This window comes from Phalacrocorax carbo, chromosome 33 (assembly GCF_963921805.1).
Source record: "Phalacrocorax carbo chromosome 33, bPhaCar2.1, whole genome shotgun sequence".
Lineage (NCBI taxonomy): Eukaryota > Metazoa > Chordata > Aves > Suliformes > Phalacrocoracidae > Phalacrocorax > Phalacrocorax carbo.
This window is the reverse complement of record NC_087545.1, coordinates 457,641-470,940: the sequence shown is the minus strand read 5'-3', so window position 1 is coordinate 470,940 and position 13,300 is coordinate 457,641. Positions and strand designations below refer to the sequence as shown.

At 50.9% G+C, this 13,300-nt stretch overlaps 1 long non-coding RNA gene across 1 annotated transcript; it reads left to right on the top strand.

The window, feature by feature from the left end:
* The first annotated feature begins 1,728 nt into the window (after positions 1-1,728).
* LOC135310333 (uncharacterized) lies at positions 1,729-3,459 on the top strand. The gene is made up of 3 exons (XR_010370429.1): positions 1,729-1,992; positions 2,404-2,481; positions 3,210-3,459. It is a non-coding gene; the product is annotated as an uncharacterized LOC135310333 (long non-coding RNA).
* The last annotated feature ends 9,841 nt before the right edge of the window (positions 3,460-13,300 follow it).

The window sequence follows — 13,300 nt, the reverse complement described above, 5'->3', positions numbered from 1 at the left end:
GTTTTTTTTCCTAATCCAGGGTTTCACTCTCTCTCTGTCTCTTGTTATTTTCCTTTTCATTAGCATTAGTATTACTGCTGCTACTTCTACTCCTAGTAGTGTTTTCTTTTAATTTTGAAAGTGTTCTTATCTCAGCCCACGAGTTTTCTTACTTTGGCCCTTCCGGTTCTCTCCCCCATCCCACGGGGGTGAGGGGAGTGAGCAAGCAGCTGCACGGTGTTTAGTTGCCGACCGGGGCTAAACCACGGCAGTCCTTGTTGGTGCCCAACGTGGGGCACAAAGGGTCGAGATAATAACAGTTGCTGGTCACAGCATTGATCTATCTGTTCTCAGTATTAGTTTATCCCACCTGCACCATGTTGGTTCTGAAGTACCTGTTAAAGATTGGCGTTGGTTTTTGTAGTTTGCTGTGCTCTGCAGTGATGGGAGATGTTTTGCCTGAGTGATTTGATATTCCAACGCTGGCCTTGAGCTATATCTGTTATTTGGGTCTTGCCCAGCCCTTAGAGCTTAATCTTTCTCCACAGAAGTACCATTTGTATAAATTGTCTTTAGCTGTAGACGCTTCCCTTTAATAACTTGGTGCTGCTGCCAGAGTGTGGGCTTCAGAGCTAGCTGTGACCCCCTGTGCTGTAAGGAGAACAGGTTCTCAGTGCAGAGTGGAAGGAGCACTCATAACCCTTTGTTTGCAGGAGAACACGTACGGCACAGGTAACGCCACGTGCTGTGTGTGCACGTGTAGGTGGCTGGCTGTACTGCTCTGTGGCACGGGGTAAGGGCTCTGTCCGATGCCCGCCTTGGTCAGCGGGTGTAACACCCAGGCCGAGTGAGCTACGGTTCCTATCTTCCTTTTGAGAGTCCGTGAAGAAAGCAGCGCCATTGGAACAAGGGGATGAAATCTGCCTTGTCTTCCGGAGGCTTTTTCAGGAAGCATTGCAGACCTTGCCAAACACAGTTAATGGAAGGAGTGTGCATTTCCATGTGTAGGGAGCATCTCCTCCTAATGCGCCTATTTAATCTTGCAAATCGCTTCAGCTCTTCAGTTTCCTACAGGAAAATCTCAGGTGATGTACTGAAACGTGAACTCTTTGTGGAGCACCTCCAGAAGTGTGGGCACTGCCTGAAGGGCCTAGAAACGTGTGTGAAATCCTGCAGAGGTGTGGTAAGGACAGGCGATCGGATGGAAAGCACTGGAATAGGGAATACGAGGCTTTAAGTATAGAAAAACCTCATTGTTTTCAAGTGCAGTGTTCTGGTTACGTCGTCAGTATATGGAAAACTAGCGTATAACTGATGAGCTCTGAAAGCCTGTATTGCTTGTAAGGTGAAAATATCAACGGCACGTTTTGTGGAGGAGCTTGAGAGTGAAGGTAGTTAAGAACTTAGTATTCCTCCATGTTCAAAAGAAACACGCCAGAAGTGAACAAGACCTAAACGATGCGTGAAATCGACTAGAAGGCAATGGACAATAAGGAATCAAGTAGAAAAGCAAGGGAAAGGACAAATGGAAACTTCTAGCTGCTACTGAGCAGCTTTTGAAAATCTGCTTTTTCTCAGATCGCATCTTCCTAACATGCATGAGTAGACCCAAACTCAGAGTCTTGGTGCTTTTTCCCTGTTATTTATCGTGTCAATACCTCTGCATCCCTTTTTGTTGGTGACCTCGTAGGCACCGGAAACGCAAAGGATTCTCCTTTTGCTCTGCTGTGAGATCCAAACCTGTCCTTAGTGCCATTTTGTTCAGGAAAAGAGCTACAGGAGAGGGATAGGAGATTATTCACGGCAAACGGATGAAACTTGTGTCAATCTCCAAAATGTTGATGGCTGACAGGAGTCTCTTTTTGCATTTTTGCCTTGATTTCCAGTGCAGAATGCGAGCCCTAACGGCTCAGGTAACGAGCAGCCTGCTGCAGTTTCCAGAGGTGACTGTTGAGGCATTTGGGGAAGATGAGAGAAGCCTAGATTCTGTGCTGCGTGGGAAGTTTTCCAGAGGTGAGCATTTTCCTTGACGTTGGGTCTTGCTCTAAAGTTGTTATTGCCTGGAGGTTCCCTGAAGCACAGGGTCACAGAATCAGCTGTGTCAGGTTGGTGCTGCTCAGGTGCATGAGGTTTTGAGAGATGAAAAAGGCCGAACTATGAAAAAAATCTGAAAAATTCTACTCCTAAAGCATTAGTATCGTTCCACTTTGCAATGACAGGAGCCTGCACCAATCTTGAGCTATTAAAACAACATGCCGAGTCAGTGAGCCCTCCTCGATTGCTAACGAAATGAAAGGCAGTCTTCAAAAAAGTCACAGTGCTGTTCTGGTCCGTTTTCACCTGTATCATCATAACATGGCATGCAGAACTAGTTCTGCTACAATGTTAGAGAGCCAAACCCCGCTGTTTTTTTTTCCTTTCTAGCCTGAGTGCAAACAGAAGGAAGAGGACAGCCCTGTTGAGCGCTGCCGCCAGATTTGCAAAGCATTTCCTGGGATGCGGGTGAGTGTCCAGTGAGAGCTGCTGAGAGTGGCTAAGCAGGTGAGGTGGCTGACTTTCTAGGTGATGTGAATGTAGAGCTGGGCGCCTATGCGGGTGTCGGGGCTTCTGTTAAGAACACGTAGAGTCTCTCTACCTGCCTGTAAGTGCAGTAACTGAGCTCATACTTCCTTCGGGTTGCAAGTAGTTCAGTGAAAGGAAATGTGTTAAATTCTCTGTGTAATCAGCACGTGTAGAAGTTTAAATTCACTCCCGCAGTGCCCATTGGAAGGTAATTCCTTGCTGAAGTCCAAATCCCTGCCCAAAGGCGGTGTGTGTCAAGCCAAATGAGTAAACTAGAACGGAGTTGGCTTAGTTTTAGGAAAGGATGGGCTTAGCAGTATGCTTTAGGACTTGTATTCCCGTAGGTATTAGGATGCTTTCTGGCAAACTCAAGCTGAATATGGTATAAGGACTCTAGATCGCTAGACTGTAATCTTTACCCCAAGCAGTCCGAATTCTGCAGTGCAGGAACGTCAGGTAGAAATGCAAACTCATAAGGTGGTTGGTTTCAAGCTGTGTTGCTTGAGGGTTTCAGTTGGGGGATTTTCAGTCCTGGAGCAGAATTCGGTAAGCCTGTCTTCCTCTGTTAGGGTCTTCTCTTGAAGGGAAGGGGCAGCGCCTGTGATTCTCCAGTTGTTTTCAGTGCTCCCTTGGGAGTTTGCTTTAGGCAGCCTTCTCTCCTCTTCCAGGGAGAGATGGGCTGGCCTGGCTGGCGTGTGGCCCTCAGCTGGAGGCAGTGAGCGCTGTGCCGGGGGAGCGGCTCTCTGCACACCGTTTCAGTGGAGTCCGTGAGCAGCCTCCCACCGCCCGTGTGGTAAAGGAGTTTTCCTGGCGGAAGGGAACGGGGCTGCTGGTTGGCTTGGAAGAAGCAGAGGGAAGTGTCCTCTGCCTGTACGAGCCTGGAACGTCAGGAGTGGTTAAAGCAGTTGTTCTGCCAGGAAGGGCAGGTGCTTTTTCAGGGGAGAAACAAAGCTTTTCTGTTGCCAGGTGCTGCACAATGCCGTTTCGGGAGCAGCTTTGGAGCGTCACTGTGTCGGGAGGTGTTTTCCCTGTATTGCGTCACCACGCCGTCACGGCAGAGTCTCCAGTCGAGAGCACCTTGATGTACAGTGGTGGGCTTAAAGGTACCGTTATCTTTGGAGTTTGCTGATAGTAAAACAAGGTTTCTGGTTTTGTGGTAGAGCAGGCAGTTACCTAATTGTCCACTTCCACAAAAAGGCCTTGAAAGCTGTCTCTTTTTTTGGCCAGAGTGAAAAACAACCCGTCCCTGCCCCCCCTTTAAAGTGTCTGTAACATACGTGTCCGAAATGGTTCATTTCCGTCAGAAATACTGTCTTGAACATCTCTCAGGCTTCCGTGGTTGTGCTGTAACAGACTTAGGCACATTCCCATGGGTCTCGGACTAGCAAGCAGGTGACTTTAGAGCAGAACACATTTTTCTGTTGACTTAGGCGAGGAAAACAGAGCCTTTAGTGAGTTACCGGACAGGTTGTTAAAAGATTGCCTTTCAGCCTGAAGTCCTTGAATCTCTGCTTATTGACTATTGTGCTTGTGTAGGTGGGCTGCACTGGTGTAATGTTACTCATTTTTCCTGCCTTCTCTAATCCGTAAGCTTAAATGATGTCCCGTCCCCTCGCCTCCTAATCTGAATGTAGACAAGAGTCAGCGTAAGTTAATGGAAGATGGAGAGTCGGTCTGTTTTTATCACCTTAGAATGTGCAAGAAAGAAATAGTGACTTAGTACTCGGCTCTCCAGAACGTGATTTGGTTGGACTCGGTAGAATCCAGGTGGGGTTTTGTTTGTCTGTAGCGCTACAGCGTGGTTACTGGTAGGAAGCGTTTGTGCGGTGGTGATTTCTAAAGCGACAAGTTGGGTTGGTGCTCGACGGCGTTAGTTTGCCGATCATCTTGATAAATCTCAGAGGCTTAGGTGGAAAGGCAAGCTGTGTGCTGGCATAGGTGTATAGTCCGTGAGGAAATTCTGTTTGTGAAAAAGGACAGTTCCGTTAAGTTTTATTTCTGCCATCTAGGTAAGCTGGGGAGAGGAAATGGGAGGAGAGATCATGCCACGCCTTGACTCTGTGCCTACCGAAGTGATCTGAAATGGAATGTAGTTGTAACTCGCTGTTGTCTCAGGGGTTTTTTTCTGCACCAGGACCCAGGGGCTCACTTCTGAATGGGAAGAATATGAAGAAGCCTTGGGGGGGAAAGTTGGCTGTTGTGTGATCAAGGTTATGAGTGTTGGAATAAAGCCAAAGCTTCTCTGAGTTTTTGTTGTTGTGCCCTGACGAGTGCCCTTGAGTACGAGCGTGCTTGGTCCGTTGCTTTCCTTTTGCTTCCCGTCTTTTTGCCCTTATTGGATGAGTGAGATGAGCATGGACAGGGCACAGGTATTGCTCGTTGGGCTGTGAGCTTCCAAGTGGTGAGTGGGGGTCAGGGTGAGTGAAACCAAGGAGACAAACTGGCACTTGGCCACTGCCCCTGTGTTTTGAATTTATTCTGTAACCCCTCCTTCCAGATCTGGATGTGACAGAACATGGGGTTTTAATCTGCCTGAATGTCTGGTTGCCACACGGACTCTTTTTAAAAGCAAAACGCAGCTCTAGTCTTAACATCACTCTCTGCAGTTTTTGTCGCTCCTGTATGAAGGCTTCAAGGAGCACCTTAATTTCTGGACTCTTTTCCGCGTGGGTCTGTCTTCTGTGGGCAGCTAAGTTGTACAGGTTAACACTGACTTAGAGGGACTCTGGTGCAAGGTGTCAAGCCATTGGTGGATTAACACAGGGTATTTATAGTGGCTTGTGTGCCTGCCTTTTAGTGTAGGGGTAGCTGTGTGGTCATTCAGAGAGTAAAGGAATGGGATTAAAAAGCCAAACTCAGAAGCGTAGAAAGAATTTGGTGGGGGGCATTTGTTTTCTTTTTCTTTTTTCATTTTCTTTCTCTTTTTCTTTTTTTTTATTTTTCTGGGATCATCTCTTATTCCCTTTGGATACGCATGTGAAATGCAGCAGGAATCTGAAACTGTGAGTGGAGGAGTATTTGAATAGGATTCTTGTAAAAGTAAATCTGATTTTAGAACATGAATGTTATTCAATTGGTTTATAATGGTTGCACGTTTCAGAGGTATGGAACGGCATTTCACCAATTTTCCTGGTTTGTGCGAGGCAGAAGGGCGGCGTTCAGAGCCAGTGAGCTGAGGCAGGTTCTCTTTGTTCGTTCCCAGAGCGAGTTGGCAGCAGCGTAGGAGAATAGGCAAAGGCAGCGCCTAGCGCAGTGGGAAAATGTTTGGTGTCAGGAGCTTCTGCATGGAAAATTGAAGTGTTAATAGCGGGAAGCCTTTTTGGAAGAAGTCTAGAAAAAGGGGATCGGTTTTGTTGGTCCCTTCTCTGTTTTACTGTGAGGTAAAACTTTGTTGTTGATGTGACGCTCCCTGTTGTCACTGTGTTGCATTTTGCAAGGAGGCTCAAGGACAGCCGGCTGTCATGGTTTCAGCTGTGATAGAGTTAATTTTCTTCACTCTAGCTGGTGTAGTGCTGTGCTTTGAAATTAGCATGGAAAAAACCTGTTGAGACAACACACAGATGTTTAGGCTGTTGCTGGGCAGCGCTGATACTAGTCAAGGACATGTCTAGCCTCCCATGCTCTGCTGGGTGCACAAGAAGGTGGGAGGGGAGGGGGCACAGCTAAGAGAGCGGATTCAAAGTGACCAAAGGGATATTCCATATCATGTAACGTCATGCCCAGTATGCTACCTGGGAGGAGCTGGCCGGGGGAGGGAGGGCGCAATCGCGACTCGGGGACGGGCAGCGTCGGTCGGCGGGTGGTGAGCGGTTGCATCGTTCGTGTTCCTGGTTTTTTTTTTCCTGTTTTCCCTTTCCCTTCCTTTTCCCTTTTATTATATTAACATTATTGTCATTATTACCATAATCATTTATCATTATCATTTTATTGTAATGATTAAACTGTGCTTATCTCAACCCACAAGTTCTTTTGCTCGTCCGATTCTCTTCCCCATCCCACAGGGGTGGGGGGGGGTGAGCGAGCGGCTGCGTGGTGTTCAGTTGCCAGCTGAGGCTGAACCACGACAGTCTATTTTTGGTGCCCAACGTGGGGCACGAAGGGTTTGAGATAATAACAGTTGCTGGTCACAGCATTGATTCATCTGCTCACAGTATTAGTTTGTGCAGTCTTTATCATGCTGATTGTAAAGTACATGTTAAAACTTGCTGTTGGTTTTGTCAGTTTGCTGTGCTCTGCAGTGATTAGAGATATCTTGCCTAGGAGACTTGTTATTAAAACACTGGCCTTGACTGTTATCGGTTATTTAGGTCTTGCATGGAAGCCGTTACTGTACTACAGCTACCACCTCATGGAGGCAATTAGCAATTATACCTCCTCCTCTGAGGAGTTTTTTATGGAGGAAATACAGAATGGCACCGTAGCTACCATCTTATGTAATGTCTCCTCCTTCATTACAACTTTTCAGTACCTTGAACATCCTTGGGTAGTTAAGATACATCTGTTGATATTGCTTTGGCAGGTGGTATCAGATCTGTCTAAGGTTAGTAAGCAAGTTAAGAATATAATCCAGAGATCTGTCCCAAGGCTCGATAGCTATGCGTGGCAGGGTATGTGGGAAAGTATGGACAAATGCCTAAGACGGTGGGCACCCCCCGTGGTGTGGGACTTCACCCCTGAACAAGTGCAGAATCCTGAAAAATTAGTAGAACATTTGGAGGAAGTATGTTGTCACCCTGGCAATTCCAGAGAGATACAGATCACTGCCATGTGCTGGGGTCTGGCTTATGCCTATCGAGCCCTATTTAACGCTATTCAGTACCCCCAAGGGAAAGAGAAGGGAGCTACTCCAACCCTAGTGACAAGCACTGCAGCCACCCAACCCGCAACGACAGACACTGCAGCTACTCCAACCCCAGTGACAAGCACTGCAGCCACCCAAACCCCCACGACAGACACTGCAGCTACTCCAACCCCGGTGACAAGCACTGCGGCCACTCAAACCCCCACGACAGACACTGCAGCTACTCCAACCCCAGCGACAAGCACAGCGGCCACCCAAACCCCCACGACAGACACTGCAGCTACTCCAACCCTAGTGACAAGCACTGCGGCCACTCAAACCCCCACGACAGACACTGCAGCTACTCCAACCCCAGTGACAAGCACTGCGGCCACCCAAACCCCCACGACAGACACTGCAGCTACTCCAACCCCAGTGACAAGCACTGCGGCCACCCAAACCCCCACGACAGACACTGCAGCTACTCCAACCCCAGCGACAAGCACTACGGCCACCCAACCCGCCACGACAGACACTGCAGCTACTCCAACCCCAGTGACAAGCACTGCGGCCACCCAAACCCCCACGACAGATACTGCAGCTACTCCAACCCCAGCGACAAGCACTGCGGCCACCCAAACCCCCACGACAGACACTGCAGCTACTCCAACCCCAGTGACAAGCACTGCAGCCACCCAAACCCCCACGACAGACACTGCAGCTACTCCAACCCCTGTGACAAGCACAGCGGCCACTCAAACCCCCACGACAGAGACTGCAGCTACTCCAACCCTAGTGACAAGCACTGCGGCCACTCAAACCCCCACGACAGACACTGCAGCTACTCCAACCCCTGTGACAAGCACAGCGGCCACTCAAACCCCCACGACAGATACTGCAGCTACTCCAACCCCCGTGACAAGCACTGCGGCCACTCAAACCCCCACGACAGACACTGCAGCTACTCCAACCCCAGCGACAAGCACAGCGGCCACCCAAACCCCCACGACAGACACTGCAGCTACTCCAACCCCAGCGACAAGCACTGCGGCCACCCAAACCCCCACGACAGACACTGCAGCTACTCCAACCCCAGCGACAAGCACTGCAGCCACCCAACCTGCCACGACAGATACTGCAGCTACTCCAACCCCCGTGACAAGCACTGCGGCCACCCAAACCCCCACGACAGACACTGCAGCTACTCCAACCCTAGTGACAAGCACTGCGGCCACCCAAACCCCCACGACAGACACTGCAGCTACTCCAACCCCAGTGACAAGCACTGCGGCCACCCAACCCGCCGCGACAGACACTGCAGCTACTCCAACCCCAGTGACAAGCACTGCGGCCACCCAACCCGCCACGACAGATACTGCAGCTGCTCCAACCCCAGTGACAAGCACTGCGGCCACCCAACCCCCACGACAGACACTGCAGCTACTCCAACCCCAGCGACAAGCACTGCGGCCACCCAAACCCCCACGACAGATACTGCAGCTACTCCAACCCCAGTGACAAGCACTGCGGCCACCCAACCCGCCACGACAGATACTGCAGCTACTCCAACCCCAGCGACAAGCACTGCGGCCACCCAACCCGCCACGACAGACACTGCAGCTACTCCAACCCCAGCGACAAGCACTGCGGCCACCCAAACCCCCACGACAGACACTGCAGCTACTCCAACCCCAGCGACAAGCACTGCGGCCACCCAACCCGCCACGACAGACACTGCAGCTACTCCAACCCCAGCGACAAGCACTGCAGCCACCCAAACCCCCACGACAGACACTGCAGCTACTCCACCCCAGTGACAAGCACTGCAGCTACCCAAACCCCCTACGACAGACAGTGCAGCTACTCCAACCCCAGTGACAAGCACTGCAGCCACCCAACCCCCCACGACAGATACTGCAGCTACTCCAACCCCAGCGACAAGCACTGCGGCCACCCAAACCCCCACGACAGACACTGCAGCTACTCCAATCCCAGTGACAAGCACTGGAGCCACCCAACCTGCCACGACAGATACTGCAGCTACTCCAACCCCAGTGACAAGCATGGCGGCCACTCAAACCCCCTACGACAGATACTGCAGCTACTCAAACCCCAGCGACAAGCACTGCGGCCACCCAAACCCCCACGACAGACACTGCAGCTACTCCAACCCCTGTGACAAGCACTGCAGCCACCCAAACCCCCACGACAGACACTGCAGCTACTCCAACCCCGGTGATGAGCACGGCGGCCACCCAAACCCCCACGACAGGCACTGCAGCTACTCAAACCCCAGTGCCAAGCGTTGCAGCTGATCCAGAGGACCAACCTGTGCCAGTATCAGTCGCCCCTATACGCAAGAAGAAATCATGGAAGAGAAGGTCTACTCATTTAGAAAGAGATTACGAGGAACCAGGGCCATCAGAAGAAGAGGAGGAGGAAGAGGAAGCATGTGTACAAGAAACGGAAACTACCCGATCTCTATCCTTGAGTGAGTTGCGGGATATACGGAAAGATTTCGGGCGTCATTCAGGTGAGCACGTTATCACCTGGCTGCTCCGATGCTGGGATAATGGGGCCAGTAGTTTGGAATTAGAGGGGAAGGAAGCCAAACAACTGGGATCCCTCTCTAGGGAAGGGGGCATTGATAAAGCAATTGGAAAAGGAACACAAGCCCTCAGCCTCTGGAGGCGGCTCCTGTCCGTGGTGAGAGAGAGGTATTGCTTCAAAGAAGATATTGTATTTCGCCTAGGAAAATGGACGACCATGGAGACAGGCATTCAGCATCTAAGGGAATTAGCCATGCTTGAGGTGGTTTATGGTGACCTGGACGATCAATGGTCCTCCAAAGATCCAGATGAAGCCGAGTGCACACGACCCATGGGGCGGAAGTTTGTACGGAGCGCACCATCCTCGTATGCAAACTCATTGGCAGTGATGTCCTGGAAAGATGACGAGACACCAACGGTGGCTGAGTTGATTGATAAACTCCGGGAATATGAAGCGAATCTCTCTTCCTCGCTCGTCTCTGCTGTTGAGAAACTGTCCCGAGAGGTCCAGCAACTCAAAGAAGATAGGTCCTACTCCCCACCAGTACGGACCAGTATCTCAGCCATTAGGAGTAAGTGTCCCTTGGCTCAAGAGAAGGGATACACACGACGGGGCACCCTGTGGTTTTACCTGCGTGATTACGGAGAGGACATGAAGTGGGATGGAAAACCTACCTCAGCCTTAGAGGCACGGGTATGTGAGCTGCAAGGGAGAGCAATTACTCAGGGGAGTTTCTCCAGGAGAGCTGCTGCTCCAGTTTCCCGTAAGCAATTCTCCAGACAGAGGAGCAGAAGTGCTGATGGCCTGACTGATCTTAACAGAGACACCCGTGATTCATATCTACCGGAAGTGAGTGATGAATACTATGATCAGGACTAGGGGGGCCCTGCCTCCAGCCAGGTGGAGGAAAGGGATAACCGGGCTTACTGGACTGTGTGGATCCGATGGCCTGGCACATCTGACCCACAGGAGTATAGAGCTTTAGTGGACACCGGCGCACAGTGCACCTTAATGCCATCAAACTATATCGGGGCAGAACCCATCAGCATTGCTGGAGTGACAGGGGGATCCCAAGAGCTAACTGTATTGGAGGCCGAAGTGAGCCTCACTGGGAATGAGTGGCAGAAGCACCCCATTGTGACTGGCCCCGAGGCTCCGTGCATCCTTGGCATAGACTACCTCAGGAGAGGGTATTTCAAGGACCCAAAAGGTTACAAGTGGGCTTTTGGTGTAGCCGCCTTGGAGACGGCAGAAATTAAACAGCTGTCTACCTTGCCCGGTCTCTCGAAGGACCCTTCTGTTGTGGGGTTGCTGAAGGTCAAAGAACAACAGGTGCCAATCGCCACCACAACAGTGCACCGGCGGCAATATCGCACCAACAGAGACTCTCTGATCCCCATCCACGGGCTCATTCGTCGACTGGAGAGCCAAGGAGTGATCAGTAAGACCCACTCACCCTTTAACAGTCCCATATGGCCAGTGCGGAAGTCTAATGGAGAGTGGAGGCTAACAGTAGACTATCGTGGCCTGAATGAAGTCACTCCACCGTTGAGTGCTGCTGTGCCAGACATGCTAGAACTTCAATACGAACTGGAGTCCAAGGCAGCCAAGTGGTATGCCACAATTGATATTGCTAATGCATTCTTCTCAATCCCTCTGGCAGCAGAGTGCAGGCCACAGTTTGCTTTTACTTGGAGGGGGGTCCAGTACACCTGGAATCGACTGCCCCAGGGGTGGAAACACAGCCCTACCATTTGCCATGGACTGATCCATGATGCTTTGGAACAAGGTGGAGCTCCCGAACACCTACAATACATTGATGACATCATCGTGTGGGGCAATACAGCAGAAGAAGTTTTTGAGAAAGGAAAAGAAATAGTTCAAATCCTCCTGAAAGCTGGTTTCACCATAAAACAAAGTAAAGTTAAGGGACCTGCACGAGGAATCCAGTTCTTGGGAATAAAATGGCAAGATGGTCGTCGTCAGATCCCCATGGATGTGATCAATAAGAGAGCAGCCATGTCTCTACCAACCAGCAGAAAGGAAACACAAGCTTTCTTGGGCATTGTGGGTTTTTGGAGAATGCATATTCCACACTACAGCCTGATCGTAAGCCCTCTCTATCAAGTGACCCAGAAAAAGAATGATTTCAAATGGGGCCCTGAGCAACAACAAGCCTTTGAACAGATTAAACGAGAAATAGTCCATGCAGTAGCTCTTGGGCCAGTCCGGGCAGGACAAGATATAAAAAATGTGCTCTACTCTGCAGCCGGGGAGAATGGCCCTACCTGGAGCCTCTGGCAGAAAGCACCAGGGGAGACCCGAGGTGGACCCCTAGGGTTTTGGAGTCGGGGATACAGAGGGTCCAAAGCCCCCTATACTCCAACTGAAAAAGAGATATTGGCAGCATATGAAGGGGTCCGAGCTGCTTCAGAAGTGGTTGGTACTGAGGCACAGTTGCTCCTGGCACCCCGACTGCCAGTGCTGGGCTGGATGTTCAGAGGGAACGTCCCCTCCACACACCATGCAACTGATGCTACGTGGAGTAAACGGGTTGCACTGATCACCCAGCGGGCTCGAGTAGGAAACCCCAGTGGCCCAGGAATCTTGGAAGTGATTATGGACTGGCCAGAAGGCAAAGACTTTGGAATATCACCAGAGGAGGAGGTGACACGTGCTGAAGAAGCCCCACTGTATAACACACTGCCAGAAAAGGAGAAGCAGTATGCCCTGTTCACTGATGGGTCCTGTCGCCTTGTGGGAAAGCACTGGAGATGGAAGGCTGCTGTATGGAGTCCTACACGACAAGTAGCAGAACCTGCTGAAGGAGAAGGTGAATCGAGCCAGTTTGCAGAAGTAAAGGCCATCCAGCTGGCCTTAGACATCGCTGAACGGGAAAAGTGTCCAGTGCTCTATCTCTGTACTGACTCCTGGATGGTGGCAAATGCCCTGTGGGGCTGGCTGCAGCAGTGGAAGCAAAGCAACTGGCAGCGCAGAGGCAAACCCATCTGGGCTGCCGCACTGGGGCAAGATATTGCTGCCCGGGTAGAGAACCTAGTTGTAAAGGTACGGCATGTGCATGCTCACGTCCCCAACACAGATGTTTAGGCTGTTGCTGGGTAGCGCTTATACTAGTCAAGGACATGTCTAGCTTCCCATGCTCTGCCGGGGGCACAAGAAGCCAGGAGGGGAGGGGGCACAGCTAAGAGAGCAGATTCACACTGGCCAAAGGGATATTCCATATCATGTAACGTCATGCCCAGTATGCACCTGGGAGGGGCTGGCCGGGGGAGGGAGGCAGCAATAGCCTACTACTACTAGCACCTACTCAGGCACCTGTGACATCAGAAGCAGGTGGAGATGCCAGGGGCCTGCTTCTGCCCTAGCACCTACTCAGGCACCTATGATGTCAGAAGCAAGGAGACTGTG